The sequence below is a fragment of the Cornus florida genome, unplaced genomic scaffold, assembly GCF_030987335.1.
Source record: "Cornus florida cultivar Cherokee Brave unplaced genomic scaffold, ASM3098733v1 CherokeeBrave_3.0.0_Hap2_Chr07, whole genome shotgun sequence".
Lineage (NCBI taxonomy): Eukaryota > Viridiplantae > Streptophyta > Magnoliopsida > Cornales > Cornaceae > Cornus > Cornus florida.
Window position 1 is genome coordinate 60593794 of NW_026775577.1, and position 17393 is coordinate 60611186.

Sequence of the window (17393 nt, forward strand, 5' to 3'; positions counted from 1 at the left end):
TATGCCCTCAAGCCAATGGATCAGACTCCACGAAACCGAAAGACACCATCCCAAGCAGACCTATCCTAAGGTCATAAACGGAAACAAAATGTTAGATCAAAATCCCTATCATGGACAACTAAGTCCTCAAAACAGAAGTCTACCACGTAGCTCACTCAAGATAATCCTGACAACCAAGGTCACAAAACCACAACATAAGTGCAGGAAAATGAAACAGTACAACCAACTCCTCATATATCACATACTCGCAAAATTAAATTGTATAAATGAAATAATACCTTAGTACTAAACATGGTGTCGTTGTCGATGTACAACCAAATTTGCGCAAAATAGTGTGGCTAAGTTTTAAATTTATAAATGCCACTACTATCTCGAACTAAAAATATAGCTAGGGTGAGTAGGGATCGTCCTAAGGGATTTTTAGGCGCACTAGCAATGGAAACAATGCATAGGGTTAGTAGGTCGAGTGATCAAGAGATAGTATGTTTGGTTGATTAGACTACAAACTAAACTAAATAAGTTCAATGCAAAATAAGCAATTTAAATGGAATTTAGAGAAAACAAGAGAGTGAGGTCTTGAGATCTAAAGGTCACCACTAAACATCACCATTCTAGACATTCAATGTATAATTAATGCAATTTGAGAGTATGTGATTGATTATCTCAACAAGTATGGATGACCAATTAAGCGTATATTGTCTAAGCAACCTTTTGAATAGCACAATACATCAAACTAAGCCATTAATCCTTCATTTAAGCACACAATCCAAACACATCACATGGTTAGAGAATAATACTACTTGTATTCATAAGCATGGAATATCAAACAACAAGCATGGATTGTCCTCCCATCTAATAACTAAGGTAACTACACTACAACTAAGTTAAGGGCATTAAAATTAAACTAAAGAACTAAGGGAAAGGCATAATCCATCAAGATATGAGTATGAACCATGAAATAAACCACAATAGTATTCTATTAAGCACTATGCCTTGACAATCTCTAGATCCATAGCATCAACACACATAAACATGCATCAATAACACAAAAACTAGAGATAAACATATGAGCATCTATTTTAGCATATATAGACATATGGATAGAATAAAATGATTAATTGGAATTATTAAACCACACAAATCATTGAATAAACAAGATTCATATATAAAATAAGTGTCAAGACAAGGTTACAACACAAATCCCCTCAAAATACAAAGCATCAAAGTCTAGAAGGCATGTTTAGGGCTAACTCTAACCCCAAGAAGATGTTTAGCCACTCATTGAAGTAGTCATCCAACCCTCAAGGGCTATCTCCATTGTAGGAATGACCTCCTTCTTGATGGAAACCCTAGAAGAATGGAAGAACTCCCAAGAATGTGTCTCTAGCTTCTCCTCCTCTCTTTTCTTCCTCTCTAAGAATGTTTTTTTTTTTTCTATGAGATGATATATGACATATGTATATGATATAAAATAAGCTCAAAATCCTTATATAGGTAGATTGAGTATCACACCCAATGGTCTGGATTCGTGCACTAGGGTCCTTGCAATGATTGCACCATGAGCCAACTTTTAATGAGTTAGAACTTATTTTTTTCGGACTTGAGGAGGTTCGATCGATCAAACTATTCTGAGATCGATCGAACTGTGCTGAGATCCATCAAATGCTGTAGAGATCGATCCATCCTTGGTGGCACCTTTTTGAATAAAGAAAAATCTCTGAGATATTTTGGGAAAGAGACAAAAGTGGTAGGTGGGGTGGTAGGTGTGGATAAGATCCAATATATTCGATCGATCAAAGAATGGTTGGATCGATCGAACATTGTAGAATCTTTTGGATAAGGACAAGGGCTTGGATCCATCTTGAAGTGTCTAGATCGATGTTGCTTCTATCGATCGAAGTGATGTTGAGATCGATCGAACTTACTGATTCCCATATTTTGCTTCATTCTGCTTCCACTTTGCTCCTTTCTTCCATCCAGCTTGAGTTAGCTTATTTAATGCTCTTATTTGGCTGAATTAACTTATTTTTGGGATAAGTGCCTAAAAAGGGCAATAATATGAAATTAGTCTAAAATGGGAAAGTAAGATAGATAAAGGTCCTAGAATACCTAAGCTTATGGGGTTTAATTGCGTACTTTTCAACGCTCATCACACCACCAAACTTAAATATTGCTAGTCCCTAGCAATGAACTATAAATTAAAGGAATGAAATGAATGAATATACAAGTATGAACTAAAAATTAATGAAATGATAACGCCACTTTCGTACAGAACACGATTGCATTTAGCATATGCAACAAGCCTTGTAAACCCCTAGGCTACCCTTAGTGGACCAATGAAGTCTCGTGAGGGTTTCCAGAAATGATACCCACAAATATTAAGCTCATTATCACTAAAGAGACACTAATATTACAAACAAGCATTGGGAGAAAATTAACTCGAGTATGCAATTTTTCAACAATTTCCAAGCAATCTCCCAAAATCTCAACATCAAGCAAGCAAGTATGATCCTCCACACATCAAGAAAATGATCATGAAAATCAAAACAAACTAGAATCCTTTTGAGTGGACCGGCATCAAATATGTTGCTATCTAAGCCAACTAAAGAAATGATCACATCCTTACCCTCAAAATAGCACACAAATCTAGTACCGATCATCAAGACAAAGAGTGGACCTTTAATTAAAGCTTTATTATTTTAGGTGCGCTTATTCTTTTCACTCAATTTTTTTATTATTATTTATTATTATTATTTTTTTAATCCTAAGGATCAAAGATGGAAGCATAGTGCAATGTGTTGATCTATTAAGCTTTCTAGCGATCCATGAGGTCTAGCATTAGGTCAATGACTCCCAAACCAGATGGCTTTAGGGCATTAGGTGTTCAAACACCCCAAGGACTTACAAGCTCAAATCAACTAGGCTACAAAGCAAAACAACTTCCATCTAATCATTTCCCACTTCTCACCTTTTGGGAGAAGTCCTCACTTTTTTATTTTCTTTTCCAACAACCTTTTTTTTTTTTTTTTCAACTTATTAACCTAGAGTTTGGGCCCTCCACCTTTCGGTACGAGAAATTCAGTGCTTGATGAGGTTAGAATCCCGGCTACTCAATGAAAATGGTTTGTTATCCACCTTTATCAAGAATGAAAGCTTTCAATGCACTACTAGCCCAATTGGGATATAACCAATTCAATAATCAACAAAGCATGTACCCCACAAATGAATGATACTGTGAGCCTATGCTAGTGTAGATTCTTAGAGTGAATCTCAAAACAATCACAAAATCAGGATGATGTGGACCACAAATGCAAGCAAGATATTAATCTTTCAAAAAATTTACTCTTAAATGGCATCCACAAGGCATACAAGGAGTATTGGACTCTCAAGTCAAGCAATTTTTAAATTGTAAGCAATATAGTCCTCAAAAGATCAAAATCACAGCTAGTTGTTATAGAAAATCCCTCAAATACACAAGTCATGCTTAAAATTTTGAATTGAAAGCAAACACTGCAATTAACACCATTACCGCCAAACTTAAATGGCACAATGTCCTCAATGTGCAAAGAGAACAAAAGAAAGAATATACCAGTGCAGCTAAGGTAAAGAATGGCCGGGATGCAAATATCCAAAGTGGGTGGTATAACTCCCTTAAACTTGGAATTAACTGCGGTCCTGAAAAGATGGCACTTGGATAAAACTCATCAGATAACAAAAGGGATAATAATAGTGCGCAGCAGACATGCAAGTGTTAATGGGATAATAAATAATCTACGGAGAGAGGAATAAGGGTGGTCCTAAAAAATTTGGGCAGCACTCTCTCTCACTGAAGTCATTGGGGCACACTTGATAATGGAGTCAATAACAGATAGATATATCAATATAAAATCCAGACATCCAAAAATATCATACATAAAAAGAAATAATGTACAGTACATCACAGTGTCTGGCTAACAGACTGGCCACAAAAATATCAAAGCAGTAGCAATGTAATGTAACAGTAATATCACAGATATATAAAATGAAAGTAGAGAGATAGGGAGATCAGGCAGAAGAGGTACAGCGAGTAGGGCGTGATCCCCGGATATCGCTGGATATATCTCGTAGCGCAGCCATGACATCTGAGTGGAGAGATGCCACATCAGTACTGAGGGAAGCCACATCGGACCGAAAAAAGACAACGGCGTCCTCCAAGGTCTGTATACGCTCTCCTAGGCCGGGTGTCTGTGCTGGAGCATCAGGTATGACTGGGTCAGGAGAATGATGCTCATCCTGACTAGGCTCCGGGATATGTAGTGGCGACCCGACGGGAGAGTGATGTGGTAGTTCCTATACTGGAGGCTGCTGCTCCAGATCTATCTTCATATATGCCGCAGCCGCCGGTGCTTCTGCCAGATCGTCTGCTGCTGTTGCTATCCCCGCCTCCTTAGCCTCTGCAGCCTCCTCTACTGCTAGGATAGCATCCTCCTCTAGGCTCTTGATAAGAGCATTGTAGCTCTTGTTCCAGTCCTTCTTGCTGTAGTGGCAAGCCCCGGACTCGGAATGCTCCTGTGGGTGGAAAGGGTAGCGCTGGTCTCACAGAATCTGTATGATGAGATGAGCAAATGGAAGATACTTAGCCCGCTTAGGCTTTGCCTTGCTAATGTAGTCTATATAAACTTCATCATGACACTCTAGTAGAGTGCCGGAAAACAGAACCACTACCCTATGTAGAAAGCATATAGGGCTGCCAGGAAGTCAGAACGCCTCTGGATCTTATGCCCCGCCATAAATACATTTCGGTACAAGACCAAATCAAAGAACCATAGGTCGGTAGGCAGATAAGTCTTGGTGACGAAAGTCTCGCCAGCTACATAATGGCCAGTAAGGGCAATGGCCATGTCTGCATCAGAAGGCCTCCTCAGAACAAGATAATCAAGTCCTGGAGGGCAGGCATTGGGGCACAGAGAAGATGTAGCCAAAGTGTCAACGGTGATGCGGATGGGATATCCATCAATAGTAGTCTGCAGCTCTGACGGATTACCCAGGGCCGGCCAGAGGTTCTAGAAGAACATCCGAACAAGCTATGGGAACACTGGGTAACTAACTGGTGCCAGAATGGCTAGAATGCCGCACCGCTCTATATCATCAAAAGCTGCCCAGGTCAAGACTGACCGGGAAAAGAAAGAAATATCAAATACTAACTCATGCGATACGGAAAAGCGTCTGAACTTCCAGACAGGCCGGTCTCAGGCCAGGCTAGGCTGTGCCAGTGGTGGAGAAGGAGAAGATATGTACTCATCCTCATCGGGATGGGATGAAGATGCAGAAGCGGTAGAGGTAGAGCAGTCAGACTGAGCCGAAGCTGGCTCCACATACTCTTGTAATTGCTTAAGCTGCTCAGCCTACTCTGGAGCTGGATCTGGAACTGGATCCTGACCATGCGAAGGTTCTGCCTGGTCCTCTACACGCTGTCGTACCCTCCTCGAATACTGTCGCCGGGCGATTGTCTTAACCCGTGCCATGGCTTGCAAAAAGAATGAAACACTTGCAAAGTTAGCACTCAGATAATGAAGAATTAAAGAACAACATATAGAAACATGTTTGTAAAGTAAGATAGACAACTTAGAGTAATGGACATGAATCTATGCAAGAGATAACGCAGCCAGATAAACAGTAACTAAGTGAAGCATGCTAAAATAGTGTAAGTATGGAATGCATCCAATGTAGAAAACACAGGCATTGGGCATCAAGAAGCTAGCATGAACACTATGGATGGTGTGTGAAGTGCATATATGCAAATCTGTAAAGTTCTATCGATCAGGAAAATGTGAGATCGATCTCTCTCAGATCGATCAGGAGTAAGTTCGATTGATCTTTCTTAGATCGATCTGAGAAATATTTGATCAATCGAACTGCTTCGGGAAATTTGAAAAGTCACAGTTCTGTGACGTAGATGACACAGGGGTTACCCAAGCAAGCTTGTGGGCCCCCCTACACCTCAACAACACAATATTGATCACTTGTACGAGCACGTGACCCCCAAAATCGAATCAAAATCAAAATATATACAAAAATATATACACATATATATACATGCTTCAAAGATCAAATATGGTAAGAAATTAATCATGGGAGCTCAGATCTAACATGGAAAGCATCTAAAACATGTGATTGAAGCTTGAAATCCAAAAATACAACTCAAACTTACCAAATCTCAATGAGAGATGTGGTCCGAGAGAGAGAGATGAGATCTAAGATGGGAGATGAAGTTTTGAAGCTTGTGGAAGGTCACCGGAGGTTGGGAAGGTAGGTTGCAGCGGTGGGAGGCGATGAGGGTCAAGATCGATGTGTAAATCAATCAAATGACCCTAGGGTTTCTATTTTTAAAAATAGCCTCCGACATGTTCGGTCGATCTGGAAATATCTTCGATCGATCGAACATAGATTGATCTGAAAAAAACTCAAATCGATCTAACCTTGTAAAACATATTTTTGGAAATTTTTTTTAAAATTTTAAAAATTCAAATTTCAAAATATTTTTTGGATTTTTTTGGAAAAAATAAATTAAAATAAAGTAAAAATCTTTTTCAAAATTTTTTTTATTTTTTTTATTATTTATTATATATATATATTTTTAATAATATTTGAAATTAAAATATTTTTGAATTAAAATAAAAATAAAATCTTTTTAAGGATTTTGAAAATAAAGTAAAATAAAATAAAATAAACATTAAAAATAAAAAATAAAAAATGTAGTCAAAGTCAAAGTCAACAATGAAGTACAGATCGATCACTCTACGATCGATCTAGGAAATGATTCGATCAATCGAACAAGTAAAAACCTGCAGACAAGTTCGAACGATCAGACAGAGAGCTGTTTTATGTAGGGTTCAAAAAATTTCTAAGTGTTGGAATTGAAGATCGATCGGAGGGAATTTTCAATCGATCTTGGAGTGCTTAGATCGATCTAAACTGAAATTCGCTCGATATATAGAGAGGTGAAATATGCAGGTTTGATGCAGGAATGAATGCTCGATCGATCGAACAAGTGCAAAATGCCTATTTTCAGAATGGAAGTGCATGCATTCTCAATCACAGTTCCTAGCAATGTGTATAAACCCAGAATATATCTAGACGACGCAAGAAATGAAAGGTAAAATAGAAATGAGGGAGGAATATAGTTGTAAACCCTACAAAGCATTTTGCTAGTCTCTGACGTCTCTAGCAAGACGTTGGGCTCTTTTAGCCCGGATCAAATATCTAACCTGTTTGATGAGACGTTAAATTTGAAGTTTATTTCAACATTTGAATAATATATAATTTATATAACATTCAATCTTTATGCTGTAGCATGGATATTGCTAAACTCTTATCCGGTTGACATAATCATACAAGAATGCGTATTATCGTATTATACCTTGTTCTATATATATATATATATATATATAACGCATAGTTAGATTTGTACAAATCCATTGGATGATAGTGGAATTTTTTTTTTTTTTTATTATAATTTTTATTCAGGATTCAAAGTCTCCAATAATAGATGTAGAATGAGAAATATCTTGATTTTGTGTGAATAGTGTATTGTTATGCATGAAACTGAAAGGTCTTTAACTATATCTGTATATAAATTAATTAGTTCATGAAAAGATAACTCTCAAGTTTTTATCTTTCCTTCAAAACCAATCTATTTGAGAACTCAATGTGTGAATTAGTTTGTATTTTTTTTATTGCACATGTATAAAGATATTTTTAGTGGACATAGTTATTGAATAATGTATAGTATTGAGTTTTGCTAATTGCTCCTAAAGAATGAAGTTATGAATTATTTATTTCAAGGTTGACAAATCTTTGGGACTTGCATAAGCAAATAGTATTAACCTAATTAATTTAAAAATTCAAATACTTTAAATTATTTACCAAATATATATATATATATATATATATATATATATATATATATATATATATATATATATTCTCAGGCTACAAAAAGAGACATGAACTAGGAAACTAAAAATCAGCCTCATTGGCTTGGATCAGCCCATGAGGCCAAACATCCCAATGAAGATCACTGTACTTAGACCTAAGAGCCCATTTCCCAATGAAGTGAGCAACTCTATTGCAATTTGTAAGAGTCCAGAGGAGCTTCCAAGTGAGCATATGATGAATCATACAAACAATATCCTCTACAATAATAGAGGAAAACCTATCTACTGAATATAGTTGCATAATGCGCTAGTTATCGCCTTCAATATCAACATTTAATTGGCTCCACATAAATAGAAGTTTAAGACTTTCCCTTAAAGTGAGAGCTTCTGCTGCTGCTGGCCAACCCTCGTTCTAAAAAAAAAATAAAAATTAATAAATAAAAAATAAAAGATGCTCAATGAACTGGTCTACTTTGTTATCCCTGAGAATGCTGCCACCCCCCATAAGGTGGGAAATGGAATTGAAAGCAGCATCAATGTTTTATTTTAATCTACCCAACATAGGGGCCTACCAATAGGATGGTCTGGGACATGATGAAGATTGGGGACTGTGAATGGAAGCTTCTTGATGATGGACTGCCCAGAACTCTTGGAAGTTAAATAAAGTACGATCAATGATGTCTTGGGGAGACCATTTCGTACTATTGAAGTTCTAATCATTTCTTCCTTTCCATAACTGCCACATGATAAACGAGACTAGACTAATTTTTTCCAAGTCCTAATGATCATGCCATAAGTTCAGAAGATATAACTAGTGGTATTGCCATGAGCAAGAACTAGAACCTAGAAATATCAACATGAGAGGACTGCTTTTCCATACCACCTCGACAATGAGGCATTGCAAAGCATATGAGAAATTATCTTTTCTTCCATCCCACAACCTCGACAAATTACATCAGATAAAAACTTCTTTGACTGAAGGTTCTTTAACACTGGAATTTGCCCCAAACAACACTGCCAGATAAAGAATTTAATCTTTACTTTGTTGCGGATTTTCCAAATGTCCTTCCACGAGTCATTAAATGCATGAGTGGTGTTATTACTAGGATCAATGAAGGATACTTGCGATATTTTTAAAAATTTTAAAGCCAAAAAGTAAGCACTTCTGACACTAAACTTACCATTGCTAGACAGGCCCAGATTTTAGTGTAAACTTGTACTGACCTGGTCATATTCCTCTTTTTCCTTTTTCTCAAATTTTACGGATAAATCTTTTCCGTTTAATTTTCTTTTCCGAGTTTTGTTTCTTGCCACTTGGTGTCGTCTCGAGTGCTTGGAAATGGTTTCCTAGACTCTTTCGTTTGGATTGACAACTTCCTTTAAGGACCGAGTCATATCCACATTTTCACTTTTCAACACTATTCAATTTTCATACTTTTCCCTATTTTGCCTTTTTCCCCATTGGTAAATTTTTGGCACAACCTCACTTTTCATGCTCGGAGTTGGTTTTTGACTTCACGTATCTTCATTCTATATGGTTTCCATGAAATACGTATCTTTACTTTTGTAGAAAAGTACTCCGGTTGCTCCCGGTGTCTATAGGGGCATGGATGCACAGTTCTTCAGAATTATTTTCTTTTCTTGGGATGTTTTTCATAAATATCTTTTGAAGATATTTTATTTCAGGGGTTTTTAAGAAAATATCTTTTGGATGATATTTTCATTCTGGGCAATTTTGCAGTTACCCTTTCTTGGAGGTGCCATTGTGCAATTAACGAAAGTTGTTACAAAATACCTCGTTTTGAGTCTGGATCCTCGTACTAGATTCATTTTCACATTTTGTCAAGTCGTGTACTCTTAGAATTTCCTTTTGGTCGTTTTTCCCCAGTTTCAGAGTTTTTGGCTTAATTGTCATCGAACTTGTTCGGGGCATATCTCTCTGCTCGGGAATCGATTTTGAACATGGTTTCTTTTTTTGTTCATATTATATTATTTTGGTTCTTTTTTGTTCACAAAGTTTTTCCGTTTGAGCGCGTGTGCTCAAATTCCACTTTTCCGGACCCGATGGGGCCCTTTCGGGGCACTTTTAGGGTTTTTCTATAAATAGGGGACTTAAAGTCAAAAAGTCAGATGTTGTCATCTTCCTCCCCTCTCTTGGCCAGCCATCATTGGCAGCCATGGCTGCCACTTTCTTTTCTTCTTTTCCACCTTCTTCCCTCGTGGAAAAAGTCGTAGTGCCTTTGTATTTAATGCTTGTCTTGACGACGCGCACCTTTCCCCCTTATTAGAATATGTTTTTGGCCATTTTTTAAGTTCAGGTTTGAGGCCAACTTAGGATTTTGGTATGTCCTCTTTGGAGTTTTATGATCACCATGTTGTGCCTGACATAACCTAGGAGTATCGTCGGATTCAGAGCACTTATCTTTTGGTGGGGAATTGAGATTTTCATCTCAAATTGAGGTAGGGGGTGTTATAGTTTATATTCTTAATGTATTGCAAGCTATTTATGCTTATATAACTCATTTACATGTCTATGTATTAAATCTATAAATCTTATTATTTATTTTTCTTGTGTGAGATTTGATTTTCCTGGTTGGTTATAACTTGGTTTAAATATGTGGCATGATATTATATTACACCTTCATATGATCATTGACATATATTAAATTGAGAGTATTTGGACAAGTATTGAAGTTTTTATTTAATATTTTCCTTGAATGAAAATTTAATTCATGTGGCCTTATCTAGCTTAAAATCAATATGTATTATCATATTATATTAGTCCCTAGCATACTCTTCAACATATGTGAATTTGAGAGTAATCGAAGGTGTTTTAAAATGTAGAGATAATTAATTTGTTTGATTAATTAATTTATTCCAAGTGTACTATTCACTCCACTGTATTTTCAACTTTATATTATTGATGTGCATGCCATATACTTTCACATATATTAAATCGGAAATATTTGATTTGGTTTTGAAATCTTTCATTTATTATTTTTCTTGTATGAAGGCTTAATTATCATGGTTGTAGCTTACATGGAAATCACCTTAATTAGACTTTTAAATCAAGCCTTGGCATGTTATATAACATACTTTAATTTGAGAGCATTTGGATGAGCTTTAAAATCTAGAGATTTTAACTAAAAAATTAATTAAAACCTATTCAATGGTTCCATGAGCTTGATTAAGTTTCTAATTTGGTATTCATACTTTCCTTGACAAGTTCCTTCACGTGTATCAGATTGAGAATAATCGGATAAGTTTTGAAACTTATATTTAATTATTTTCTTTGTATGAAACTTAATTCACATGGTTGTAACTTGTATTTCATTGGACTTTTAGGTTTTATCATATATCTAAACTCCTTGTATCTTGGTCTCATTAATGTACTTGATGAACTAGCATAATTGTTTTGGAATAATTTAATTATCCATGTATTACTTAGTAAATAATTAAATCATTAATCTTATACTTGCGGTATATTTACATCAATGGATTCCTTGTGTTTTAAATCTTAGTTGGTAGTCTATGTAGATGCATACCATGATCTTTTGACATTTCACATGCCATCATAGTTGAGAATTCAGGGCATGACTTGTGTGTTTCCAAAATCTTGGTTGTGCATGAAACGTGGTTAATGCATTACTTGTATCTTGATACTATCTTGATTTACACAACTTGTTGATTTTGGAACTTAGGATATCAATCAAGAATTGACATGACTAGGACTTGGTTCTAGTACGGGAGATAGAGAGCTCCCTATACTATAATGCACACTAGGGGAAGGTACCCATGGGTTAGTAGCCCTAAAGTGATCCCAAGATTATGGTTTTAATCCGGACGATATCCGAGTACCCACATTTGTTGATTTCACTCTTTAAATTTTAAAGTCGCTATTCCTTGAAGATTTAAAACTTGTCGTGTTATGTCAAATTCTCTAATCTTGTTAATTGCATAGATATTATGCCTTATCCTTGATTTCATGTATTATTCTTGTCGTGTAAATTGAAATGTTCCAATCATGTTAATTGCATTGATAATGTGATCCTTGTATTCAAATAACCTTCTTATCGTGTTGTATAGATTATTCCAAATCTTGTTCAATTTCATTGATAATGCGATTCATGCTAAATTATAAACTTGTCATGTTCTTTGGATTATCCCAACCTTGTTCAATTTCATAGACATCGTGATTTAGGTTGCTTCATGTGGATATGACTTAGGAATGATCCTATATAAGCATCTTGACTTAGATTCTAGGTGGCATGAACCGTTTTAAAAGTTATTGTATTTTAGGTTAAAAGTTGCTAACTTTGGATACATATTTTTGTTGCATTACACTATGTGCTCCTATGTTGTTTAAATTGCATGAGTGATGTGGTTTATGCTAGAAATACTCTAATGTAGCTTAGGATGGTCCCCGGGGCTCATTTTGACATAGACGTTAGGTGGCATGAGCCCCTTTAACATGTTTCACCTTAAGGTGATAAATTTGTAAAATGTTAGGTCGATGCATGCTTATCTCCTACGAGTAGCTTTACGTTACTCACCCCAAAGTTACCGGGGCATTTTTCAGGTACGAAGACTTGGTTCGTGATGCTCATCATTCCTTGGATGACTTGTAACTTCTAAGTTTCCTTTTCATGTAAATGTTAGCATGAAATGCTATTTTCTTATCCTTATATGTCAAAACTTGTATCTTTGATTCCATATATGTAATTTGTACATAAGTGTATCTTTTATGATGTATTTGACTTGTGTGAGATAAGGTCGGAGGCCAATGACATTTTTATTGCATCTTATGAAATTCTTGACTTCATGAAATATTATGAAAATATTGAAAAATCGCAAATCATTGCCTCACCATATTTGCATCGGGTGTGGGAATTCCATTCTTTTTCTTCCATAGGGTCTCCTTAATCATGTATGAAGTGTGACCAAGGGCCAAACGGTAATTTGACTCCACTTTATATTTTTAGACTTCAAATTTTTCTTTTTAAGTCTTTTGTTTTCATATTTGGCTGTCGGGGGGTCAGATTTTAAGTTGGGGCTTCTTAAGAGCCGCGGACCATTCCCGTGCACTTAGAATTATTTATTACACTTGCGTGCACATTCAACTCAACCTAGAAATGCATTTAGGGTCAAATGCATACTTGGTGCAAAGTTGCATTTTTTGAGTTTTTAAGCCTCTACTGATCTAGGGGCATTTTGGCTATTTCACAGTGTGTTTTATTCATTTTCTCACGCACAATCAGGTAGAAAATTTGATTTCAGGAGGGTTTCTTTTTCGTGTTTTTCCAGAAAAATTCATTTCGGACCTCGTTTTGGTTCTCAGTTCTGTTTGAATTTTTTTTCTTTCCTAGCATGTCATGGTGCATGTCATGGTGCTCATGGGATGCTCGTGGGGTGCTCGTGGTGTCCCGTCTCGACGTCGATTTTTGTTTTCGCTCGTTCTCCTTCATCCGGACTCCAAATCGAGTGAATTTTTTTTTAAACTTGACTAATTTTTTGCTTTCTTTCCAACGGTGTACTTGGTTGCATCTGGATATTCATGGATAATTACCAGTTTACCCTTTTACCCTTAAGTGCTTGTTTTTCTTCGTCATGCCCGTTTCTCCTTCATTCGGACTTTGAATTATGCGATTCTTAAGTCCATCTTGATTAATTTTTCATTATTTTTCCAATGGTATGCTCGGTAGCACCCGAATCCATATGTTAAAAAATGACTATTTTGCCCTTGGGGCTATTTTTGTCTAGTTTTTCTTGCTTTCCGCTTCCGCTACTTTCTTTTAAGTTCCATGACTTCCTGGGAAGTCACAGATGTGTCTCGGGAATGATGTACATTCTAGGGATGTCATTTCTATGTAAAATGACTATTTTGCCCCTGGGAGCTAAATTGTTATTTTTTTGATCTTTTGCTTCCGCGTCAATTCTCATTGAGTTCCATTACCTCATGGAAGGTCATCAAAGTGTCTTAGAGGTGTGTTGTGCCTTGGGAAACCATTGTCTTGTTTCTTGCTTCCATATCTGGATTCGCTATCGGGTCAATCTTCGGTTCATCACAGGATGCACTGGCTTGAAAAGCTAAGGTCGTCACAGGTGGAATCAGAGCGTCTGGGTTCGAATACCTTAGACGAGGGGTTTTGGGTGCATATCATGCTCACGGTGTTTTACTTTGATATGTCATTAGTATCTTGATAACATGTCTTGTATGATAACATGTTCAGATGTTCAGGTGTTTTGAGACATCTATTATTTGTTAAGCATGCTTTATGTGTATATATGCTTCCTGATAACATGGTCTAGTTGCTATCATGTCCTGGTGTGATAACACATATGTTTGCTTCTGTGGCAACTTACTTAGAAGCTTACCTTGACTGTCTTAGCGTATGATATAAACTTGTTTACCTTAGTAAATGGCACTTGCCTGTTATTTTAGCATGTGGTATATGCTTGTCTGTCTAAGTACATTGTACATGCTTGTTCATTTTGACATGATTATATGCAGCATATCGTTATGCCTTACGTTCTTCTGATGTATACACGGACATGCTTTATGTGATCTTACTACTTATGTGAGTAGATAGTCCGTTGCTATGTTGCATGCTAGTTGTTTACTTTTATGTCTGGTTTTGACGTTATCTCTTTGGGTCTGTCGTATCCCTTGGATGCATTCTTGTTTTGCGAGTTTCTTCCTTGGATAGGAGAAATTCATTCCGTAAGGACCCATGTCGGGAACCTACTTGTTTGTTTTGTTGGTTGGATGTTTCGAGACCTTAGTTTGACGGTTGATGCGAGTAAGGCTCATGTGAGCGTAGAATCGTAGTAGTCCTTATCTGGTGGAGTGAGACGTGGGCCAGGGAGGCACCATTTCATTTCCTTTTCCTTCGTGGTTTCACGACGTGGTCGGGGAGTGTCAAGGGTGTTTTGCAATATAGGAGCTACTAACTCTACTTGTTCTAGGGATTTAAGGCCCTAGGCGTAGTGATGCCTATGACATTGTCGTCAGAGTTTTGGGATTGGCCAAGATGGTCTGACTAGACATCATTGGACCATACCCCACTCTTGTAAAATTCGTGGTTCCTGTAATGCTTTTGGTAATGATCATTTCTGACATTAATGTCATTCACATCGATAGGTTTTTCAGAGTTAACCTGGTTGGGGCAGGTTATGAACTAGTGCCTTATATTATCACGCTACCGTACCAAATTGTATGTTGTAGGTGGGTGCTAGTAGCCGTTGATGCTACCTTACTGACGAGTAAGTGTGGGCGGGCGTTAGGCACTGTCATTGCTACCACACATTTGAGTATGTTGTGAGCGGGGTCTGGTCGTTGTTCGTCCTGCCTTGTCACTCTTTTCTTTTATTGTGTTTTAACATTTCGTTGTCTTGGGATTCTCTCAGTAGTCGACGTTGCGTTGACAGGACAATTCGTATGGGTGTTGTCTCGGTTCATGGTTTCGCGTTCCTTCAGTTGATCTTGTGACTTCTAGAGTTGTCTTTCAGTGCTTTATGAGCTGTCCTTTAGTTTAACCTTGTGTTCGGTCCATGTTCTATTTGTTTCGATATGTTCCTAATTTCGGGGATGAAATTCTTTTAAGGAGGGTAGGTTGTAATGACCCGGTCATTTTTCTCCCTTTCCTTTTCCTCAAATTTTACGGATAAATTTTTTATGTTTAATTTTCTCTTCTGAGGTATGTTTCTCACCACTTGGTGTCGTCTCAAGTGCTTGAAATGGTTTTTGAGACTCTTTTGTTTGGATTGACAACTTCCTTTAATGACCGAGTCATTTCCATATTTTCACTTTTTTGACACTATTCACTTTTCGTTCTTTTCCCTATTTTGTCTTTTTCCTTATTGGTCACTTTTTAGCACAACCTCACTTTTCATGCTTGGAGTTGGTTTTTGACTTCACATATCTTCATTCTATGTGCTTTCCATAAAATACGTATCTTTACTTTTGTAGAAAAGTACTCTAATTGCTCCCGGTGTCCATAGGGGCATGGATGCACAGTTCTTCAAAATTATTTTCTTTTCTAGGGGTGTTTTTCATAAATATCTTTTGAAGATATTTTATGTCATGGGTTTTTAAGAAAATATCTTTTGGAAGATATTTTCATTATAGGTCAGTTTTGCAATTACCCTTGCTTGGAAAGGCCATTGTGCAATTAACGAACGTTATTGCAAAATACCTCGTTTGGAGCCTGGATCCTCGTATGAGATTTATTTTCACATTTCGTCGAGTCGTGAACTCTTAGAATTTCCTTCTGGTCATTTTTCCCCAGTTTTAGGGTTTCTGGCCCCAATTGCAGCTGAACTTGTTCGGGGCATATCTTTTTGCTCGGGACTTGGTTTTTGACGCCGTTTCTTTTATTGTTCATATTTTCTCATTTTGGTTCTTCTTGAGTTTTTTCATTTGAGTGCGTGTGCTCAAATTCCACCTTTTCGAACCCAACGGGGCCCTTCGGGACAGTTTTAGGGTTTTTCTATAAATAGGGGACTTAAAGTCAAAAAGTCTGATGTTGTCATCTTCCTCCCCTCTCGTCGCCAGTCATCCTTAGCAGCCATTGCTGCCACCTTCTTTTCTTCTTTTCCACCTTCTTCCCTTGTGTAAAAAGTCGTAGTGCCTTTGTGTTTAATGTTTGTCTTGATGACGCGCACCTTTCCCCCTTATTAGAATCCGTTTTTGGCCATTTTTTGAGTTCAGGTTTGAGGCCAAGTTAGGATTTTGGTATGTCCTCTTTGGAGTTTTATGATCACCGTGTTATCCCCAACATAATCTAGGAGTATCGTCAGATTCGGAGCACTTTTCTTTCGGTAGGGAATTGAGATTTTCATCTCAAATTGAGGTAGGGGGTGTTATAGTTTATATTCTTGCTGTATTGCATGCTATTGATGATTATACAACTCATTTACATGTCTATATATTAAATCTTAAATTTTATTATTTAGTTTTCTTGTATAAGATCTGATTTTCTTGGTTAGTTAGAGCTTGGTTTAAATATGTGGCATGATATTATATTACACCTTCATATGATCGTTGACATATATTAAATTGAGAGCATTTGGACAAGTATTGAAGCTTTTATTTAATATTTTTCTTAAATGAAAATTTAATTCATGTGGCCTTATCTAGCTTGAAATCAATATATGTTATCATATTATATTAGGCCCTAGCATACTCTTCAACATATATGAATTTGAAAGTAATCGAAGGTGTTTTAAAATCTAGAGATAATTAATTTATTTGATTAATTAATTTATTCCAAGTGTACTATTCACTCCATTGGATTTCTGACATGATATTATTGATGTGCCTGCCATATACTTTCACATATATTAAATCGGGAATATTTGATTAGGTTTTGAAATCTTTCATTTATTATTTTTCTTGTATGAGGGTTTGATTATCATGGTTGTAGCTTGCATGAAAATCACTTGTATTAGGCTATTAAGTTAAGTCTTGGCTTGTTA